Source organism: Canis lupus, chromosome 15 (genome assembly GCF_048164855.1).
Source record: "Canis lupus baileyi chromosome 15, mCanLup2.hap1, whole genome shotgun sequence".
NCBI classification, from domain to species: Eukaryota; Metazoa; Chordata; class Mammalia; order Carnivora; family Canidae; genus Canis; species Canis lupus.
The window spans coordinates 56,962,295-56,984,651 of record NC_132852.1 but is presented as its reverse complement, the minus strand read 5'-3'; the positions used below and the strand labels follow the sequence as shown (position 1 = coordinate 56,984,651).

Below are 22,357 nucleotides of genomic sequence, written 5' to 3'. Positions count from 1 at the left end.
ATAAAAAAAATCCAATGAGCTATAAGAAAACTCAGAAAGGCAATTCAATGAGATCACAAAACTACTGAAGGAATACTTTACCAATGAGATTGAAATTCTAAAAACAAACAAACAAACATATTCTAGGACTAAAGAACTCAATAATGAGATGAAGAATGCATTAGAAAGCAATAGTAATAGAGCAGACTAGATTGAAGAGAGAATAAGAAATTTAGAAGTTAAAAATCTAGAAATGATTCAGGTAGAAGAGAGAAAACCAAGATTCAAGAAAGGTAAAAAAAAGTCAAGAAATCCTACAAGAGCTATAAGACTCTATTATAAAAGCTAACATAATCATGGGTACAGGAAAAGACAAAGAGAGGGGCACAGAACACTTAAATAAATGAGAATTTGAGAATTTCCCAAACCTGAGGAAAGAACTGGACATGGAATTCCACACAACTCCTAGATCACCACCTTACTATCTCAATGCAAAAAGACCTTCTTCAAGACACATTATAATGAAGCTGTCAAAAATCAGTGAAAAAAAATATTAAGGGGAGCCAGAAAGGAAAAGTAAGTAACCTAAAAAGAAACCCCCATTAGTCTATCATCAGATCTCTCAGCAGAAACTCCACAGGTCAGGAGAGATTAGAATGACATATTCAAAGTATTCAAACAACAACAAAATCCACAAACATTTCTAGCTAAGAATACACTATCCAGCAAAGTTAGCCTTCAGGTATGAAGGAGAAATAAAGGCTTTCACAGCAAACAAAAGCTGAGGGAGCTCCCCAGCACTAGACCTGCTCTATAAGAAATGTTGAAAGGGGATCTTCTACCTAAAATGAAAAGACAAAAGTACACAAAACTCTGAGTAAGGTGATAAATAGAATGAAAAAAGCATAACTATTTTAGAAAAGATTGTAAAATTCTTATAGCACAAAGGTTAAAGGAAAAAACATTAAACATTAAACTATAGCTACTACAATGAACTCACAGCATAAAAATGGATAATTTGTGATGGCAAAAATATAAAAGAGGAAAGAAATAATGGAACCCATACAGGCAAATGAGGATCAGTTGCTATCAGCAGAAAAAATATTCTTTTATCTATAAAACATCTCATGCAAACCTCACAGTTATTGCAAAACAAAAATTCAAAGCAGAGATGTGAAACTGAGCAAATCATCACGGAAAACAGCTAACGTTAAAAAGGAGACAAATACCGGGGTACCTGAGTGGCTCAGTTGGTTAAGTGTCTCCCTTTGGATCAGGTCAAGATCCCAGGGTCCTGGGATTGAGCCCTGCTTTGGGATCCCTGCTCAGCAGGGAGTCTGCTTCTTCTTTACCTGTTCCCCTTGCTTGTGTGTGTGCGCACGCGGGCAGTCACACTCTCTCGGTCAAATAAATAAATAAATAAATAAATAAATAAATAAATAAAATCTTTTAAAAAATTAGATAAGCAGAAGGAAAAACAATAGAGATGCAAACCAACCAGAAAACAAAAGATAAAGTAGTAAGTCCTCACATATCAAGAAATATAAATAAATAAATAAATATAATCTTTTAAAAAATTAGATAAGCAGATGGAAAAACAATAGAGATGCAAAACAACCATAAAACAAAAGATAAAGTAGTAAGTCCTCACATATCAAGAAATATAAATGTAAATGGACTGCACTCACTGAAAAGCAGAGTGGCTGGCTGGATTAAAAAACGAGACCCAACTCCGTGTTGCCTTCAGAAGACTAATTTCAGCCTTAAGACACACATAGGCTCAAAGTGAAGGGGTAGAAAATGATACTCCAAGCAAATGAAAGTGTATGTAGCCATACTTTTATCAGACAAAATAGCTGTCAAGCCAAAAATGGTAACAAAAAACAAAAAAAGCATCATATAATGATAAAAAGATCAATACATCAAAAAGATATCAGTATATATACTCCAAAACCTGATCCCTGAAATATATTAAGTAAATACTAACAGATATTAATGGAGAAATAGACACCAATACAATAATAGCAAGGGAATTCAATAACCCATTATCAGCAATGAATAGATCACCCAAGACAGAAAATCAGCATGCAAATGTTGGAATTCAACCACACTTTAGAACAAGTGGACTTGACATATATAGAGCATTTCATCCAACAGCAGCGGAATACGTATTCTCAAGTGCACATGGGACATTCTTCATGATAGATCACACGATAGGCCACAAAATATGTATTAGCAAGTTTAAGCAAATTGAAATTATACCAACTGTCTTCTCTGACCACCGTGCTATGAAATTAGAAATCAACATCAAGAAAAAAAGTTGATGTGGGTAGATCCACAAATATGTGAAAACCAAACAACACACTCCTAAACTATCAACCAATCCAAGAATAAAAAGAAAAATAAAAAAAAATTAACTTGAAACAAATGAAAATGAGAATAAAACATATCAAATGTTGTGGGATACAGCATAAGCAGTTTGAAAGCAAAGTTTATGGAAATAAATGCATGTGTTAACGAGTTAGATCTCAAACAACCTAACTTTATACTTTTTAACTTAACACCTCAAGGAATTAGGAAGAAAAACCAATTAAACCCAAAGTTAGGAGGAGAAAGGAAATAATAATAACCAGAACAAAAATGAGACCAACAATTATAAAAAAAAATCAATGAAATTAAAGGCTGTTTCTTTAAAAAAAACATATGGTAAACATTATGGAGGTTCCTCAAAAACTAAAAATAGAGCTACCATACAATCTTCAGTTTCACTTCTAGGAATGTCAAATTCCTATTCTTCTATCCTTTGGGTATAAGGTACACATACACCTGGGTTTATTACAGTACTATTCACAGTAGCCAAAATAAGGAAATAACCCAAACGCTCATCAATAAATGTTGAAAAAAGATGTGGTACATATACACAATGAATTGTAAGTTAGCCATAAGAAAGGAAGATATCCTATTTGTGACAATATGGATGGAACTTAACATTATGCTAAACAAAAACAGCCAAAGACAAGTACTGCATGATATTGCTCATATGTAGAATAAAAACTAAATAAACATGAGAAAAAAAGATAAAGAATAAAATGGTAGTTACCAGAAGATGAAGGTGGGGAGATAAAATTGATAGTGTTTAAAGGTACAGAGGTGTAACAAGTATTAAAATAGTTATAAAAATTTAATGTCTATTTATTGAACATAGACACTAATATTGTACTATTTTGTACTATGTTGTAATAAGTACGTAATATGATAAATATCACTACAACAGCAACCATATTACAATATATAAATGTATCAAAGTAGTGCAATATACACCTTGAATTTATAAATGTTATATGCCAAGTTTATCCAATAAACATTTCTTTTGTTACTGCTGACGTAACATGCGTGCCCATTCAAATGCATATTTTTCTGATATTTCTTGCGTAATTATACATGAAGTTATTTTTTTGCTGTTTTTATTTACTATTTGTAGCATTTTATATATTTAGTAAATGTTTTATAGAAGGTGCAATAGGAAAGGACATGAAATTTAGAGTCAGATGAGTCAAAGTTTGGTTCTTCCTTGTTTCAGTTTTTAGCTGTGCAATGCTAGGAAAACATGGATATAGCAAAGTATATATATGAATACGTATTTGTAGAAAGATTTATTTACTTAATGGCAGGCATATTTGAGGGCTGATAAAGAATCACAGCCATGACCCTGTGAATACCTCCATACTCCCAACCCCTCTAGCATCTCTTTCTGGAAGAGTTTCCAAGAAACAGTTTCTCATTTTCAGATTTCCAGAGTCAACTGCAAGGAATTCAACAGCAGAAAGATCAGATTCCTCATGGAGAAACAAAGGCCTCTGAAGTGCATTCACTCAAGGGCCGTTAACCAAGCCTCAGATGGACATCCTAATAAGACAAGCTATTGAAGCTGATGGTCCCATGGAGCCAGGCCATCCCATCAAATCCCTTGCTTATATGAAACACACGAGATGGGAGACCCCTTGGTTATAAACGTTCTACACTTATAAAATAGTACACCGAAACCAACATCATGAAAGTACCAAATATCAAATAAGATGGTTTTGAGGTTACTGGAATAGAGTAGGTAATACATGATACCTATTGTTTTATAATTTATTTTTGATATATTTTTTATAAAAATTTTTCATGATAATGTTCACTGTTTAACTTGATTAATTTTGAAACAAATCTTTTGCTTCCATGTTTGTTTTGGAGCTTTCATGGTTACATATTTTTTCCCTCTTTCAGAGTTTGAATCAACATTAAATGCCTTTTTATTGAAAGTAATTTAATTTTTACCTGTAGCTGTTCACTAATTATGGAATTTATTAAGATGTATAATATAAATTTTTTTCTAAATTGCTAATTAATATTCCAGAATAATTTCTTGAGTATTGGTATGGAGGGATAATAAAACCATAATCAAAATGATTATCTACACTAAATGGAGAAATTAGGTGGGAAGAACAGGAAAAAAAATTTATGGAAACATACCTATTATTCATTTTGACATTTAAACTAGGTAAATATTTTATGTACTTTAAAAACCATACCATAAAACAATCCCTAAATACTGGGCTTGAGGGTAAGGAGACTGAAATAAATAACATCGAACATTATAGCAGAGGCTGCAAATCACAGAGAGAACGTTATTTTAGTTTTGAGAAAGTAGTTAAAATATATTGAATTATTGTTTCAAAACCATTACTAGTATGCTGTAGATAAAAGCAAATGGTTATGTTAATATTGTTAAGAACAAACATTTTCATCAAAAGAGAAAAATATTTAAGTATAAAGTCGAAGAAGTAAAATATGAAATATCCAATTTGAATTTGAAATAACAGAATAAATACATGCACACTGTTTCTCTTCAACATATTAATAGTCTGATCTATCAAATGAAAAGACCTGGAAGCAAAAAGATCAAATTGGTTCTTTGGCTGTGTAGAATGCAAGAGAGCAATAAAAATCCAATGACATTATGACAAAAGGACAAAGAATTTCAGAGTCTATACTGGACAATTTAAACAGTGTAAAAAAATAATAATGACTATGATGCGTTAGAGTATATCAAGTATACTAAAATTCCTAAGGTTATACTAAAAAAAAAAAAATAGTATCATTGGACACCACGGAAGTTCCTAGGGTACCAACTCACTGCTTTCTACCTTTCCCTTACATTTAGATGCAGAGTAGCAAGAGGTTGATGTGATAAATTTCCTTTCATAGAATTCCAGTAAATAAGGACAGCAGGAAGATAATATTAGAACATTTACACTTGAAAATCTTAACAGAGTGCTAAAACCTTTCATCATTATCTCAATGATGCTATGCTAAAAGAGGACATAGTCATCAATTAAGAATTATTGCCTAAAGATTAAGTATATAGATCTATCAATTTACAGGAAGTACTGGAAGAAGCAAAATAAACAACTCCATGAGGCAACAATCAGCAAGTTAAAAAGCATCTCTGATACAATCTGGGGGATTCAGTATGAGCTAGGTATTAGAGGCTATTAAGGAACTACTATTAATTCTCAAGGATCCGTAATGACATAGTGGTTACGTCAAGAAGAAAGTTCTGATTCATACATAACTGGGGTTAGCTGTTTTAAAAGAACAATTCATGAAACTACACACATGCTTGAAATGGGAAGAAGTCTTGGCAAAGACTTCAAGAAGGCAATTACAAACAGTAGTTTGTCATATAATTTGCTTTATGTACATTTGAAAATGTCCTTAATAAAAAAATCAAATAAAATGAAGAGTCACAGAAAGTCAAAATCTTGTGAAAGCTGAACCTGGAAAGAGAAATCAGATGTAGGAGGTTGGTAAGTAGAGAAAGCAGGATTAGACAGAGAAATGGGGAAATTGTCTCTAAAGATGTCTAGTTCTAGTCTTGGTAAAAATCCCAGGGAATTCTTTTTTTTTTTTTAAATAAGTTAATGATTTTTCAATTCAACAAGCCTGACTACTATTTTAAAAGGACAAAAATAGGTCCTGGTGAACAGTGACTCAAAAGTGCTTCAAACTGATATCACTAATTAAGATGAAAATGAGCTTTTATTTACTGAGTATTGTGAAACACTAAAAACCAGTACTGGATTTCCATGTATATATTATCCCTTTAAATTAAAAGTTGTTTTGTGTCACTCTGGTGAGGAGAGATACAAATCCTTTGTCTTTTTGATGGCCTCAGAGAAAATCCCTCCTTCGGTAACCTAGCAAAGGAATACTCAGTTAAACTAACTCTACAGAGGGGCTTTGAGGTCTAACTATAACTCCAATACCAACCAATGAAACAAATCAATCTCCAAAACCTCTTTGAAAAATAAGGTCTTTCCCTGAACCCAGACAACACAAACTACAGCTACAAATCCACACAGTGCAGATTGCTTCTGGTTCAACTCTGAGTTCTGAGTTCCCAGGCTCCAGTTGGAGGTGTTTCTGTTAGTTCTAACTGGGATGGCCCCTTGTCTTGGTTCACGCATCACACACTGGATAAAGCTATTGATTCAAAGGTTAGTGTTTTAAATAAAATAGCAGGTTTGTTTTTTTTTTTGCATTCTGCTTACCTCTCTGCATTCCTGTTTTATTTTTGTCTCAAATTTTATCTGGGTATGGTTTATAATCTTGTCAGGACTTTGATCCTTTAAGCAAGATGGTTTTTATTTTTTCTTTAGCATCTATAATGGTTTTCAGCAGGATGGTTTGTCTCAATTACCTACTCCACTGTTATCAGAAACTAGGATTCTCAATATTCAAGTGTTTAGCAAATAGATATATATTAAACCATAGGTCTAAATGAAGCAACTATATAAACAGAGAGATTAAAGGCTAGAGGACAAATCTTTGAAAATGTCCAAAAGTTGGGCAGACAAGTCCATGGAAGATAAAGCAGGAAATAATTTGGAATAAAACAAGAAAACATTATCAGAGGAAATCAGCAGAAAGCTGGGTATGTGAATGAAAGAATATCCAATGCCAAATGTAACAGAAACAATGAATAATGTAAAGCCAGAAAAATAATCAGTGGATTTACCCATGTGCAAGCATTAGCGACTTTAGCGATAGCTCTTTCAAAGGAGTGAAAGAGACGGGAGCCAAATTAACACTGCCGTGAATGGTGAGTGGAGGGTATAGTGTGAGACCTGATTATGCTTTCAAGAAGCTTTAATGAACAGAGGAAGGAAAGAGAGGGCCAAGAAGTCTAAAGTGGGCTTTTGATGGCTTATTGTAAAGTGACAGGTACTCAAAAGTAAGCATATGCTTTGGAAATGAACCACTAGAAAAATATGGGTAAAGACACATGAAGGAGAGATTTATTGCCAGAATTTGTTGAATTTGATTCACTGAAATCCACCTAAAAATGACTTTATCAACAAATAAATGGTACTGCTCTCTAAGGGCTCAAATGCAACCATCAGATGGCATCCTAGCGCCCTCAGTGAGGTTATCTCTCCATATGATGAGAAAGGAAGCCAGTGGCAACACACACACCTACCAACCTTATACCTTCGGGTGCATGAACATCTCAGTACCTCTACCAGAGGAGTCTCAGGGAAGACAATAGTATCAGAAACCAAGTAGGTTATGTACCATCCTAAATTACTTTTATGCTGGTAAGGGAGGTGAAATAGATTAATTGATAATGCTTAGATTATATGTAACATTGAGGCCTGACCCAATCCTAATAGGAAAGAATGAAGCAAATTGCTGCTCTGGCAAAAACAAATGTTGTATTGAGTGGAAAATACCTGGCATAAGGTATTCCAGGAAGCAGGTAGAAACAGATTTCAAAGGAAAGATTTAAAGGTGGCTCAGTGAGTTAAGTGTTTCCCTTTGACTCAGGTCATGATCTCAGGGTCCTGGAGTTGAGCCCCTCATTGGGCTCCCTGCTCAGTCAGGAGTCTGCTTCTCCCTCTCCACCCCACCCCCACCGATTGTGTTTTTCTGTCTCAAATAAATAAATTCTTAAAAAAAAACAAAAACAAAAGAAAGATTTGAGAATTCACTCTCTGATTAAAAAAAAAAGATTTTATTTATTTATTCATGAGAGACACAGAGAGAGAGAGAGAGAGAGAGAGAGAGAGGCAGAGGCTCCCTGGGGAGAGTCTGATACAGGACTTGATCCCAGGACCCCAGGATCACACCCTGAGCTGATGGTAGACGCTCATCCACTGAGCCACCCAGGCATGGCTTTAGTAGGGTTCAAATGTGCTTACCAGATACGGCACAGAGACTTGTCAATAAGTAACCAATGCTCTGTATTTAAAGAGACTTAAAAAAATATTTTGGAAATCAAAAAGTAAACATTCTAAAAACTCCAATATACAGGGAAAATTACCATTAGATTTTACAATATGAAAAATTTCCCAAAGCAGCATGTGAAACTAAATGGCCTATGAAAATAAAGAGGTAGAAATCCCCACAGACTGTACCAGTGTAAGGTAGTTTCATAGAAAGGAAATAAAAAGCAGGTGAAGGACATCCCATGAATAGGTTCCACGTGTAAGAATTTGGGAGATGCCACTCTGTCCTAACAACAGCTAAAAAAGCTGAACAGAGAAATCAACAATGCTTCTTGGATCCATAAAAGAAGGAGGACACAGAGCCAACCCTTTGCCCTCAAGATTGAGGATTGACAAATGTAGGGACTCCAGACTTACTGAAGAAGACTCACAAGCCAAAACCACTGCAGCAACTGCGTGAACAAGGAAATCAGCTGGAACTGCCAAATTGCTGGAGGCTCAATGCAGACAACTCTGAGAGCTAGAAGCACTGGGGGATCCAATCATGGTTGGGTGGTGTCTTATAATATTGTGAGATTTACCTCCAGGTGATTAGCCATACTCTCATAGTAAATATCAGGCAAACATTCTGTAAGGCTCCAGCAGAGAGAGGGGAAAAGGAGCCATTTTGAAAAACTCTACAGGCTTCTGTTCTCAACGAGGCCTGCCCTCAGTGGAAACTATGTAACTAGAACCTCACTTGCTAAGTATTATTGGAGCCTAATTGACCTGGGGATGGAAAACCAATTCCAGCCAGCTCTACCATTCTGTCCCACCTGAGGGGAGAGGAAGAAAATGAGAATCAGTAAAGCAGACAGGCAATGTAAGTAGAGAGATATAACTCTAAGAAACAATCATCAGAAATGCTAAAAATAATAACACATTGTAAGAGAAAGAAAGAATATATTTTATGCGCTTATTGTAGACTGGACAGGGCTGAGGAAAGACTCTCTGAGCTGGTAGAGATAGAAATCCCTGCAGACTGGACCAGTGTATGGTAGTTTCATAGAAAAAGAATAAAAAGCAGGTGAAGGACATCCCATTAATAGGTTCCACATGCAAGAAGCTTGGGAGATTCCACTCTGTCCTAACAACAGCTATCCTCTGAGCTGGAGGATATAGACAGAATCCTCAAAAACTGAAAAGCAGAGAGAACAGAGACTGAAAAATAGGAGCACAATAAGAACCCTGGGACCACAAAACATATTGGGAATGCCAGAGGAGAAGAAATGGGGAAAGGGACAGAAGAAATATTGACAACAATGACGATTGAGAATTTCCCTAAGCAGAGACTGGAGAAGCAATTCGGATTTTTTGCTTTTATATTTTGTTTTTATATCCAACAAGTGAGATAGTGTTATTTGAAAGCAGATTTGGATTGGTTATAAATGTATATGATAAACCCTAGGACAACCACAAAATGTTTCAAAAAGAAGTATAACTGACGTGATAAGAAGGAAAAAAAATGAAATCATAGAAAATGCTCAATTAAAACCACAGAGACAGAAAAAGAGTGGAAGACCAAAGTAGGAACCTATAAGGAGAGCAGCAAATAGAAAACAGCAATGAAAATGGTAGATATTAATCCAACTGTTATCAATGACCACTGTGAATGTCAATGGCTTAAATGTATCAGACAAAAGACAGAGACTGTCAGAGTGAATCAAAAAACACTACTCAATTATGTGCTGTCTACAAGAAATCCACTTTAAATACAAAAACACAGAGATTAAAAGTGAAGGGATGGAGAAATGTTAACCATGCTAACACTAATCAAAAGAAAGCAGGAGTGGGAAATATCAGAAAGGGAGACGGAACATGAGAGACTCTTAACTTTGGGAAACGAACTAAGGGTGATGGAAGGGAGGTGGGCGGGGGGTAGGGGTGACTGGGTGATGGGCACTGAGGGGGGCACTTGATGGGATGAGCACTGGGTGTTATTCTATATGTTGGCAATTTGAACACCAATAAAAAAATAAATTTATAAAAAAAAAGAAAGCAGGAGTATTTATTTCAGACAGAGCAGATTTCTAAGTAAGAAAAGTTATCAGTGATAAAGAAAGGGATTACCATAATGATAAAGGGGTCAATTCTCCAAGAACACATACCAATGTTTAATGTGTATGTGCCTAGCAACAAAGCATCAAAGGATGTGAGGCAAAAAGATAAAACAGCAAGGAGAGAGAGAAATGAATCATACTTGGAGATTTCAACACAGCTCTCTCAGAAAGGGATGGATTCAACAGGCAGAAAATCAGCCAGGACAGAGTTGAACTTGATTCCACTAACAATCAGTTGGATATAATTGGAATCTCTAGACTGCTTCATCCAACAGCAGCAGATGACACGTGCTTCTGTAGTTCACATGCAAGTTTCACCAAGATAGACCACATTCAGGGCCATAAAACATATCCCTAGCAAATTAAAAGAAGATAAATCATACAATGCCTGTTCTCAGACCAGTGGATATTACCTACAAATCAATGACAGAGAAGTGGAAAGTCCCAAAATATGGGAGATTTAAAGATACACTTCTAAATAACAGGTCAAAGAATACATCTCAAGAGAATTTTAAAATGTCCTGAACTACATGAAAATGAAAACACAACTTATCAAAATTGGTGAGATGTGGTGAAAGCAGGGCTTGGAGGGAAATCTATAGCATTGATTGCATACATTTAAAAAGATAAATATTTAAAAGCAATAATCTAAGCTTTCATCTTAGGAAACTAGAAAAATGAGCAAATTAAACCCAAAGCAAGCAGAGGAAGAGAAATAAGGAGAGTTCAAGAAGAAAACAAAGAAAGTAAAAATAGAAAATCATTTCCAATGAGCAAATTTTATTTATGAAAAGCTGAATTTCAAAGAGCAAAGTGAAAGAATTTAGAGGCATGCATCACCTCTCACCAAGACTCACCTAACATGGATAACCACCTTGAGAAAAGAAGGAGATCTGGATATCAATAAGTCAAAAACTTTTAAAATTCAAATTACCTTGCAATCCATCTCACTAACTACCAGTATGTATTTATTTATTCATTCAACAAATGTGTTTAGAAAACCTACTATATACTCGGTACTGTTCTAATATCCATGTATACCCTTTTTAGTAATAAAAATTTTAAAAGCTCCAAGTTAACTTAATTCAACTCTGCATTATGCAGCCTGAAGTACACTCAAAAAACAATTCAAATTCTTATCTCTTAACTATTTCAGCTCCAAAAATCTCTGATGCCTCTTTTCCTTCTGCTTCTTTTGCGATTGTTTCAATAATCAGCTATCTGTAGACCAAAATGTATAATTAACCTCCACAAACAAATCCCACATATAATAATCAAGGAAAGGAGAAATGAGAAAAGGGTAAATGAGCAAAATTTTGAAATCCTTTGTTGTGTGAGCCTTCTTCCTACATGTTTGACTTCGTAATTGGTCTCCTACACATACTGGAATTGGATTCTAATTATAGGTCTGGAGATAATGAAGAGCGATGGGGAAGGAACATGAGAAAATTAACTTCCTCTTGAAAGGTAAACTCCTCTGACAAGGCACTAACAGTGTCTTTCTTCAAAGGAGGAAAGAATTATCAAATGAGGGAAGAAGAGGCTGTGACGCCTGACGTGGAAGTTTTAGCAGGAGGCCATTCAGGTTATTCCAAAAACAGTTCTATATTGCCACACAAAAGCCCCAAGGGTTCAAACCTATCCCATATCTGATTCTTCCCCATCTATCTCTCCCCAAAATTAGAAAAAATAAGAAATTCAAATGTCTGCTACACCTCCTGACATTCCTCAACCTCGTTTGTTGTGTCTCCTGTCAGGCCAAGTATATTTTTGTTCCAGTGCCCACAGATGTAGGAGTCCTCCCTTTTTTTTTTTTGTTTTTGCAGGAGAGATATATAGCTCTAAAACTGTTCTCATTTAGGGGGAAAGGTCAGAGAGCTCAATTATGGCCTCAGGTTCAAGCTGCATTTTGCAATTTGAACTTATTCTTAATAAAGGTGATTAAGAATAATTAAATCTCCTCTCTGCAATCATAGGGATTAAGAACGTGTTAAAGGAGAACTATAATAAATTGTCACATCAAAGCATCTGCTATCTATGTAGAACAGGAAAACTATTAAAATGTATTCAATAAAATGGCAAGGTAACATGGAAAAGTGAATAAAATTTCAGCACCCAACCAATCTACCAAATCCCAAAAAGGAACCAAAAAATCTATTGCATAGCACAACTGTAAGATTTCCATGAATAAATACAAGGTCTTTGAGGTTTCATAGGAGAAAAAAAAATGCATTACTAAAACCTACAGAGGAATGTTTAATAAATGGAAATATCCAGATATTCATTACTCTATTCCTTGAAATCATTACCAATGGCAGTTTTGAAACATGATAGGCTGATTCAAAGATGCCTACAGAAAAATACGTGTACAGAAATACCTAAGGAAATTATGAATAAGAGGAACAAAGACCAATGGTTTGACCTACTAAATAATAAAAATACTAGAAAATAGTCATATTTAAAACAGTATATCACTGATATAGAGACAAATTGATTACAAAAATTGAAGAGTGAGTACACAAAGTAACCCATGCACATATGTAAATATGTATTGTTTCATAGAGGTGCAAAAGCTAAACTACTCAATAAATGCAAAAGAGAATATTGTTCACTCTAACCATACCAAAAAGCAAGATCCATTAAATAAAGATATAAAGTCTTAATGCTAAAAAATGAAATGTGAAAGCTTCTATTAAAAATATATGGCTAAAATATAAGATCCTAAGTACAGTTAAGAGACATACAATTGACTGAAAGAAAATGTTTGTAATATTTATAACAATTTTAATACCTACAATACAGTATATAATGAATCTCAACTAAAAGTATGAAAAATGTTTAATTAAAAATATACTCCTGGCACAGGGGGAAAATATATGGCCACTTAATATATGAATATTAATAAATAAAATGAAATTAAACCTTGTTGATAAAGAAACATTAACAAGAAATAATGATAAATTATTCATCACTCATTATAATGGCAAAAGTTAAAAGCTTTTAATAATGCCCCATGTTTGGTTGTGAGGAAATAAGAATTGTTGCATATTGTTGGTCAATCTGCAAGTTGGAGGACACTCAGAGAACATTTTATCACCATCCATCAGAATTTTGAGTCTCCTAAATCTCACTTTATAACCCCACTTAAAGACTATAGCGAACACATATTCTGAGCATTTGTGTACAAAGATATTCATGCAAGGGTATTCAATGCAGTGTAGTTTATGTTTTTTGTAGAATTGTGTATAATACTGTAGAGTTTTAAACAACCTAAATGTATCTTTAAATATATCAAGCTGCATTTCTATTCAGAATACCAGGCAGCAGTTACAAAAGATCAGGCTGGAATTATTAATGATTTCGTGAACAATTGTGGGGGAAGAGAATGTAATTGAGAAAGATAAAAATTCACTTGTGAAAGAAAAAAGTATTCCATAATTTTGTGAATGGCTTCAAATTTTTACAATCACAAGAACATAAGTATTTCTTTTCTAAGGTTTAACCAATTTAAAAAACATAGAGTCAGAGGGTTGCTGGATGCTGAGATTGACCTGGGTCACACAGCAGGATGAATTTTGCACCTGCCACCAACATTTACTGAAGAGACTGAATTCCACACAATTTCAAATTATGTTGAACATCTTTTGGCCTCAAAGATCTTTTCATCTAGTCTAAGATCCAGAAGATTGTAATATTAAAACATGAGAAAAGTCACTTATCAACCATCCCTCCCAGGAGACCAGAAACATCATGTAATTTCTTCATAATTGTTTCTTTAGCACCAACAGAAGGCCCTAGTATATGGTAGGCAGCCAATATTTCATCACGTAAGCATAGAGTGAATATCAATCTTTTCATAAAATCGAAAGCAATTATTTTATTTCTTTTGCTCCGCCTGTTTCTCTTGAGATTTGCAATTTCTATTACTGTCCTACATTAAATTATTATATTGTTAAGAAGCCCTCAAAAATAGCTGTGCTTTGTTTCAGTTAACGTTTCAGTTCAAAACAAAATACTTATAATGCCTAATATTTGAAATATTTCCCTAGATTTTAAAATACAAGTTCTTTAAACTTTAAAATAAAATATGGGTGCCTAGGTGGCTCAGTCAGTGAAGCATCTGCCTTCAGCTCAGGTCATGATCCTGGGGTCCTGGGATCCAGCCTCCTGTCCTGTCAGGCTCCCGGCTCAGCAGGGAGTCTGCTTCTCCCTCTGCCCCTCCCACTGCTCATGCTCTCTCTCTCTCTCTAATAAATAAATAAAAATCTTTAAAAAAAAATAGAATACAAGTTGTTTTTAATGTGCTTTTCTTCCTCTGAACAAAATCAGTGTTAATTTATTAGAAAATTCATTAAATTTTTTTCTCTAGGTATTATGAAAGAGCATTTATATGTTGCTACCAGATCTGAGCAGGCTTCATCGAAGCAGATGCAGCAAGAATTTTAATAGGATTCTATTTTATGTTGTGGCAAAGAATCAGTAGCTTGCCTCACTGCCCCAATCTTCTATCGGAGCTATTATGAAAAGGAAAAACAAATTAATCCAAGATAGTGTCATTCCCCCAGAAACAGAGAGGGCAGACATCAAAATCTGTGATAGTTAGTGTAATGTCACCAAACCTGCAAATGAGCTGGAGAAAAAAAAAAAAAAACGAAACAATTACTCTACAGTCTGTTCCAATGTTATATTACTAAGGGAAATATTTCTTCTCTATCAATTTAGTGTGTTGACTTTCAGACACAAATAATACTTATCTTTGAGATGTTCTTACTTAAAATATTACTTAGTAAAATGATTAGCAAGTCTGTCACTGTCTCTATTGAGAAAGTTGAACTGGAATGGAAGGACATTCATTCACCCTTTATAACGGGACAGGAGCCTAGGAAAGGGATGGTGAGGCAACTATTAATCAGTGCACACTTGAGTCTCAGGCACTCCTGGAAAGTAAAAGAGTCTAGAAATAACTAATGAAGTAAGAGCTTCTCCTATGAAAGAGAGCCAGTGTTCCTTAGGGTATAATAAAAAACTGGTCCCTCTTCCTCGTGGGAGAGCATGAGGTTGTAGCACAGAGAGATTTAAGAAGGGATATATTTGAAGCAAAATCCTGCACCTGAAGGCAGGATTGGCAGGGAAAGATGGAAGGAACATCCATGAGTCGCTCTTTTCTGAAGACTTCAAAACACCAGGTGCTTTCTTTGAGCACTTATAAGAAAAGTCCAAGTTGGCAGGTTCAGACATGTTAAGTTTCCATTAACGATGCTGTATTAGTTTCCCATGGCTACTGTAACAACCTACTTCAGGCCGGGCGGCTTAAAACAATAGAAATTTCTTCTCTCACTCCAAATCTGAAATCAAGGTGCCAACAAAATTGGTTTCCCCTGAAGGCTCTGAGGGAAAATAGGTCCCATGACTCTCTTAGCTTGTGCCATTGCTGGCAACTCGTGGTGTTCCTTGGTTACAGCTGTATCCTTCCAATCTCTGCTTCCATGGCCATCTTCTCTGTGTGCCAAATTTCCTTCTTCTTATAGGACACCAGTCATATTGGATTTAGGACCCACTCCAATATGACATCGTCTTACCTTCATTACATCTGCAGAGAATTTATTTCCAAATAAGGTCACATTTACAGGTTCTGGGTAGACATGAGTTTCGAGGAAATGCTATTCAATCCAGCACAAACCCACAGTAAGAAATATATTTTGTAGGTATGTGAAAAAAAAAAAAATCAAAAGCCTCCAAGGACAATACTTAGCCTTGCTCTGTACAATGAACTCTGTTATTTTCTATTCTCTTATTTTTAATTTTTAAAAAACTGGCTACCATACACAAAATAGAGTCCATGGTTCATTAACATGTGACCATGTTGGCCTGGAAACCCTAAGACTAATACCTTGTCTCTTTAACATTTTAAGTCACTTGTGACGTTGCACTAAATCTTCAACAAAAAGGTTGGCACAGCAAGGAAAGGAGCAGCAGGATATTTGTCCCATCAGATATCTTCTTTTTTGCAAACCTACAGAAGAGAAGGGGCATGGGTTCTATGGGTGGTCTAAAACACAGAGTTACCAGTGTTACTGCCATCAACAAAGAGTCCCACAGTCCTGTAGGCAAGATTCTACACGAACAGACACAATATGTATAAACTAGATCATAATCCATCCCAGGGGTTAGCAAAGGTGAGACCTTGAAAGAAAAAAAAAAGAAAGAAAGAAGGGTTAGAAGGAGCAATACATATATAGGCTGCATTTATATTAAATTGAAATCTATATTATTTTTCATTAAAAATAGCTATGATCAATAAACTTTAGAAAGTACCTAGCTGTTTTCATGTTTTCTTCATCTGCAAAAAAAGTTCTAATTAAAACAAAGATAACATCCCTGAAAGGTAACCCAATACTCTTTTTACAATTCCTTTGGCATATGTGTTATTCAAGAAATCTGCAAGTACCAAATTGAATAAATCTGAGCTAAAGTCCTTGCTAGAAAATAAAGAACAGAGGTGTCCTTTCCAAGTCACTTTTATGACTAGCCCCAAACCTTAACTACAAGCTAAGAGATCATACCAATGATTAACCCGGGAACAAAACTCTTCTACAATATTAATTGATCTAATAAAATATTCTTCCTCAGGCTACTTTTCACGTATTCATTTTAGTATCAAGGAGGCAACCAGTCATAGGAGTTATAATTCTTTTTTTTTTTTTTTTGGTACTCATATTCTGGGATGAAGTAATAGTGTGATGAGCTAGCCCTTTATAACATTGCTCCAGAGAAACTAGAAAAAAATAAAGTTGTAACTTAAATCACTGAAGGTATCAAGGTGAGATTCTAATTCATGGTGTTATGCTTATGAATTTCAGATGGCTGTAGTCTGTCTGTCCATCCTCACCCTCTGAATTTGGTTTCTCACAGGCTCTCCTAACCTTAATCATATCCTTCTTATTTAAGGACACCTTTATAACTTGTTCAAATATAAAAGCTGTCATTCTAAACCCAAAACACTGGCCAAATCTAGTCTTGAATATAATATTATGTAAATAAGTACCCTGGAAAATTTTTATATATTTATGTAATTATCATGTTTCTTATAATGTGTTAAAGTTAGTTTGTCACTTTCTTTGCTGTAAGGCACTTTCATTGCCGTATCAGACATCTAAAGTGGTGGTATCTTTAACATATGCTAGGCAAGAAAATCTCTCTAAGGTTTAGAGATCTAGGTTGCCATCTGGAGAAAATAGAGTGATTTTGTTTTCTTTCTCATTGCACAGAGTCCATAGTATCCTGAGGCAAAGCTCAGAGTTTAATACTCTCCAGTTCTAACACATTGGATTTGGTTTCTACCCTCCTATGAATGGAAAGGATTTACAATTCATTATCTTTTGGCCAATCCATGGCAATATTATTTTTATTTTTTTTAAAGATTTTATTTATTCATTCATGAGAGACACAGAGAAAAAGAGAGGCAGAGACACAGGCAGAGGGAGAAGCAGGCTCCATGCTGGGAGACTGACATGGGACTCGATCCTGGGACCCCAGGATCATACCGTAGGCTGATGGCGGCACTAAACCGCTGAGCCACCTGGGCTGCCCTTTTTTTTTTTTTTTTTTAAGATTTTATTTATTTATTCATGAGAGACGCAGAGAGAAAGAGAGGCAGAGACACAGGCAGAGGGAGAAGCTGGCTCCATGCTGGGAGCCTGATGCTGTGGCAATATTATTTTTAAATAACATTTTTAATAAACTCCTAGACTGAAGAATGGTTTGCTAAGCTATGTCAAGTGAAGACCTGGATATTGCTTCTAAAATAAAGAGGTATTCCCACCATCTATCTTCAGTATCTTCATAACAGATCTCCCTATGGTAATAACTCAACTTTAATTCTTTATTTACTGATTAGTATGGACCACAAGACCAGTTGAAATAATACAATTTTTTAATTTGGGGAGACCTTCTCCGAAAACTCAGGTTGGTTCTAAAATATGTCACATACCTGAATGACAGTGAACAGTGCTCAGTCCTCTGCTCTGTGATTTTGTACATCAAGGAGACCAGTGATTAAGTTCCACTAACCATCTGGATCTTCTTTGTCATAGATCAGCATTGTTTCTCTTTTTTTTTTTTTCAAGATATTTTATTTTGACTACAGGAGAAATAGTCAAATTTATTTTGACTGAAGGTAATTTTTTGAATGGGAAGAAAGTAAACTCTCACATATCCACCACAAACACTTTTAAAATTCCCTTTATATCTCTGTTATTTTCTACATTGATTTTTGAAATCACTCACAAAATCTCCAAAGCTTACTCCATCCTCAAAAGCACACAACTCTTATCTTCCTCCACTGTCATTATCTATGTATTTGTATTTTCTTTTCATTCAGTTTTTTAAATACTCATCTTGCTCTCTATAAATTGCTTTATCCATTTATTATACAATTTAAGAAGACCCTACTATTCCATCCTGAAACTCAAAACAGATGAAGTTTGAAGTGCAGAGCATCACCTGTTAAAAAAAGACATTATCACAGTATTGTTCCTCTGCGCATCATCACCTCTATTACAGCACTCAAAATGATGTTTCCAATGCAAGGATCAATTGTCAGTTCAGAAAAACATAGGCAGGATAGGAAACTGAGTTTCACCAGTGCAATTTTAAACTGTGGGGTCAGACGGAATGTCATCTGAAAACGTCCTCTCTATTTTCCAAAAGGAGATGCTGCCTGGAGGTATCGACAGAGCAAACATGTCCCCTAAATGCTTGGAGCAGCTACCCAATGAACTAAAACAGAATGGATTTGTCTTTCCTGGCCACAAAAACCCTAGAGAGCTTTTCCTTAAAACCTAAAGGAGAGCATCAAATGTTTACAATGTTTACCTCTCCAATCCAACTTGTTCTCAACTTCTTTGTGTATCACTTGTGCTTGTTTCCCGTCAATAATCGGAAAGTGGATATTCACTGAGCCCACAATAGATGCTATCTCTCGTCTTATCACACATATCACTACATTTCTGGGGCAGACAGAAATTTTGCTTGTAGATGCTCCTTGTAGGTACTTGGTAAAGAAAGAAAAGACACTGTAAAGCTGCAAGAAGGTTCACTGCAATTGGTGTTTAATTTCTAGACCCTTTTATAAGTTGCTTCTTATCTCCTTCCTTTGGGGAAAAATGTATGTGATGACTAGAAAGGCATCTTTCTTACAGGCAGAAAGGTAAGGAGCAAAAGAACACGATTTTAAACTGTCCACCTTGACCTTTTGCCTCTAAGTGATTCTATTCTCTTGAATCAGAAAAGAACAAACTAATTTTACCAAGGATACGATACTCAGAGTCCAATGTTGGCCATTAGACCGTTGTGACTTTAGTTATTTTAAAACTCTTTGAATAGGATGGTAAGAGACAACTAAGGGGTCAGTTGCATTCTTTCATGCTCCCTCGAAAAGCCTGCCCCCTTCACACCCTCCCCCAATACATTCACTGTGAAGGAGGCTGTTCCATGACAAGAGAGATGGGTTAATAATGCTGTTAATAACAGATCATCTGTAACTCTATCACCATTGTATGAGCTACCTCAACTACTTATTACCCTGTATTAAGGATAAATTTTTTAACTTTGGTCACTACTTTCTAGAGCCTGGGTGACTCCCAGAAAATGACTTCAGAACCTTGGGTGGAAGTCTAACATATTTACTATTATAATAAAAATAGCTACCATTTATTAAGCACTTAAACATTCTATTCATTGTGTTAAGTATTTTATGTTATTCCATTTAATAGTCAAAATAGTTGTTAGGTTAATATGTTGTGAGGTTAACATGATTATCGTCATTTTGCAGCTGAAGAATCTGAGGCGTACAGAGGTTAACCATCTTCCTCAAAGTCTTGAGGTGGAGCAAGGATTTTAATGCAAAACTGACTAATCCCAAATCCTATCTTGTTAAACTTTAAGCTTTACTCCTTTTTCTCTGCTTTGGTTTCGTGATGACTGATTCAGATTGCCAAAACTATATGTTATATGAGCCATTATAACTTCAACAAGTTTTTGATAATAAACAGCCAGTATTTTGGTCCAGATAAAATAAACGGAAATGAGGGGCCTATATCTAAGAAAATTGAGGGGGGGGAGGAGTGTGCCTTTGCAGGAGCAGAATTGGACCTTGCTAAATATAAAAAACTTAATTTACAAAAGAAAGGCAGTTTTATGTAGCAAATCTGTGTACTCTTTCAAATTCCTTTTTATTTAGTCAAATTTCCTAACAAATTTATAAAGCTAATTAAATTTCAACACTAGACACAGTTCAAAAATACCTGGCATGAGTGTGGCTTCCATGAATAACTTTTTTTTAAACTGAAATAAAAAGGTGGAACCTATTTTCTTGAAACATCCTTCTACATTTGATAACATGTGAATTAACTAACTATTTTTTTAAGTTTTTTTTTTTTTTTTTTATTCATGAGAGACACAGAGAGAGAGAGGAAGAGACACAAGCAGAGGGAGAAGCAGGCTCCATGCAGGGAGCCTGATGCTGGACTCGATCCCGGGTAATATTAATTTACTTAGACTAAGAGCATCATATTACTGGTTAGCTCACCCTAATCCCAACCAAGGGATCCCAATCAAGCTATTTAAGCATCTGCTATCTTTCTCCTGGTATTAACTAAAAATGAAATCATACCTAATCATATACTCTATCAATTTGGTTTCCATTTTTTATCACTCCTTCTTAGGCTTTTCATGTGTGCTTAATCAATGCTTAATTAACAGATGCACACTTTTGCATAATCATTTTATCAGTATTAATATATATGGTCATGATAGAAACCTTTATATGAATTAGTTTCAAATACCTATTTCCATAAATAAACATATTTCATATCAACAGTATTCTTCATTGTCAAGTGTGGTTCCTGAACAACACCTCCTCGATAGTTACTCTCTCCTAAACCAGTGACCAGGAATATTCAATGTGATCTCCAGTTCAATGGAGCAAAATGGAAACTATTTTTTGCAAAATGGAAAATAACTCGTCTTAAACATTATGGTCCCAAGTGTAGTCACTATCATTACCATCCCTTGTAAGGCCTCACAGCCTAATTACATATTCCTCTCAAGCAGAAATAGAGATCTTCAATAAACAATTATTCATTTCTCTCTTAAATATATCGTTTGACCATTGACATGATCTCATTTGAGCTTCACACCATGTTGTGAAGTAGGGTGGGCTGTTATGACTCCAGATAGTTCCAAATAAAGTATTTGCAAATATTTGGCTTTGCCCAGCTTTAAAAATGCTTCCAGATGCCTAGTGTCAGGCCATCCACTACTCACTCCTTAGAGAGGATCTCAGACTGAGGAGCAGATAATTGTAACTGAGTAAGCAGGTTCCCTGGCTGAGCATCAGGGATGGAACACTGACGTCAGAGACAATCTATCAAGATCCTGGACAGGGGAAACACAGCACCTGACTCAGGCCTTTCAGACATGGGTGCACTCCCAGCGAAACCACTTAAAATTCTAGTATGATTGTAGCATGTTTTCACATCATCATCCTCTCCAAGAACAACTTATCCTTGGCCTCTGTGTGTTCGCCATCCCTTGTGCCTCTTCTACCTCTTTGCTTAGGTCGTGAGCGCATTACCCCTATTCCTCACTCTTCTACATTTTTGATCACTTTACTCTCTTTTTTTCAAGTCAGCTCCAGCCTGCTGCCTTTGGTGAAGAATCTCTGTCTCCCATCAAGTTTTGACCTGCCAGTCATGATTGCCAGCTGCTTATCATTCTCTAATTAAACCTATATTCAGCAATGCTAGCACATTCTGTCTTGCATGCTAAGCCAAACCAGATCACCAGACCGTATCTGCACTCTGCAATTTCTGTTGTAGATATTTTACCTACCTGAAAATGCTTTTACTCAGGACCTCAGCCACATGTGCCTGACCCCAGACCCCAGCTTCTTTCCACCATGCCACAGAACAGGAGACATGCCAGAGATGGACCAAATGTAAACAC

At 35.4% G+C, this 22,357-nt stretch overlaps 1 long non-coding RNA gene across 2 annotated transcripts in view; it reads right to left on the bottom strand.

Moving 5' to 3' along the window:
• Positions 1 to 22,357, bottom strand: part of LOC140605306 (uncharacterized) — a 56,615-nt gene that overhangs the window by 30,626 nt on the left and 3,632 nt on the right. For both annotated transcript variants that reach the window (XR_012008010.1, XR_012008011.1), the window contains exons 3-5: positions 19,226 to 19,403; positions 18,342 to 18,491; positions 15,462 to 16,534 (exon numbers count right to left, since the gene is read on the bottom strand). This is a non-coding gene — a long non-coding RNA (uncharacterized lncRNA). The remainder of the gene's footprint in view (positions 1 to 15,461; positions 16,535 to 18,341; positions 18,492 to 19,225; positions 19,404 to 22,357) is intronic.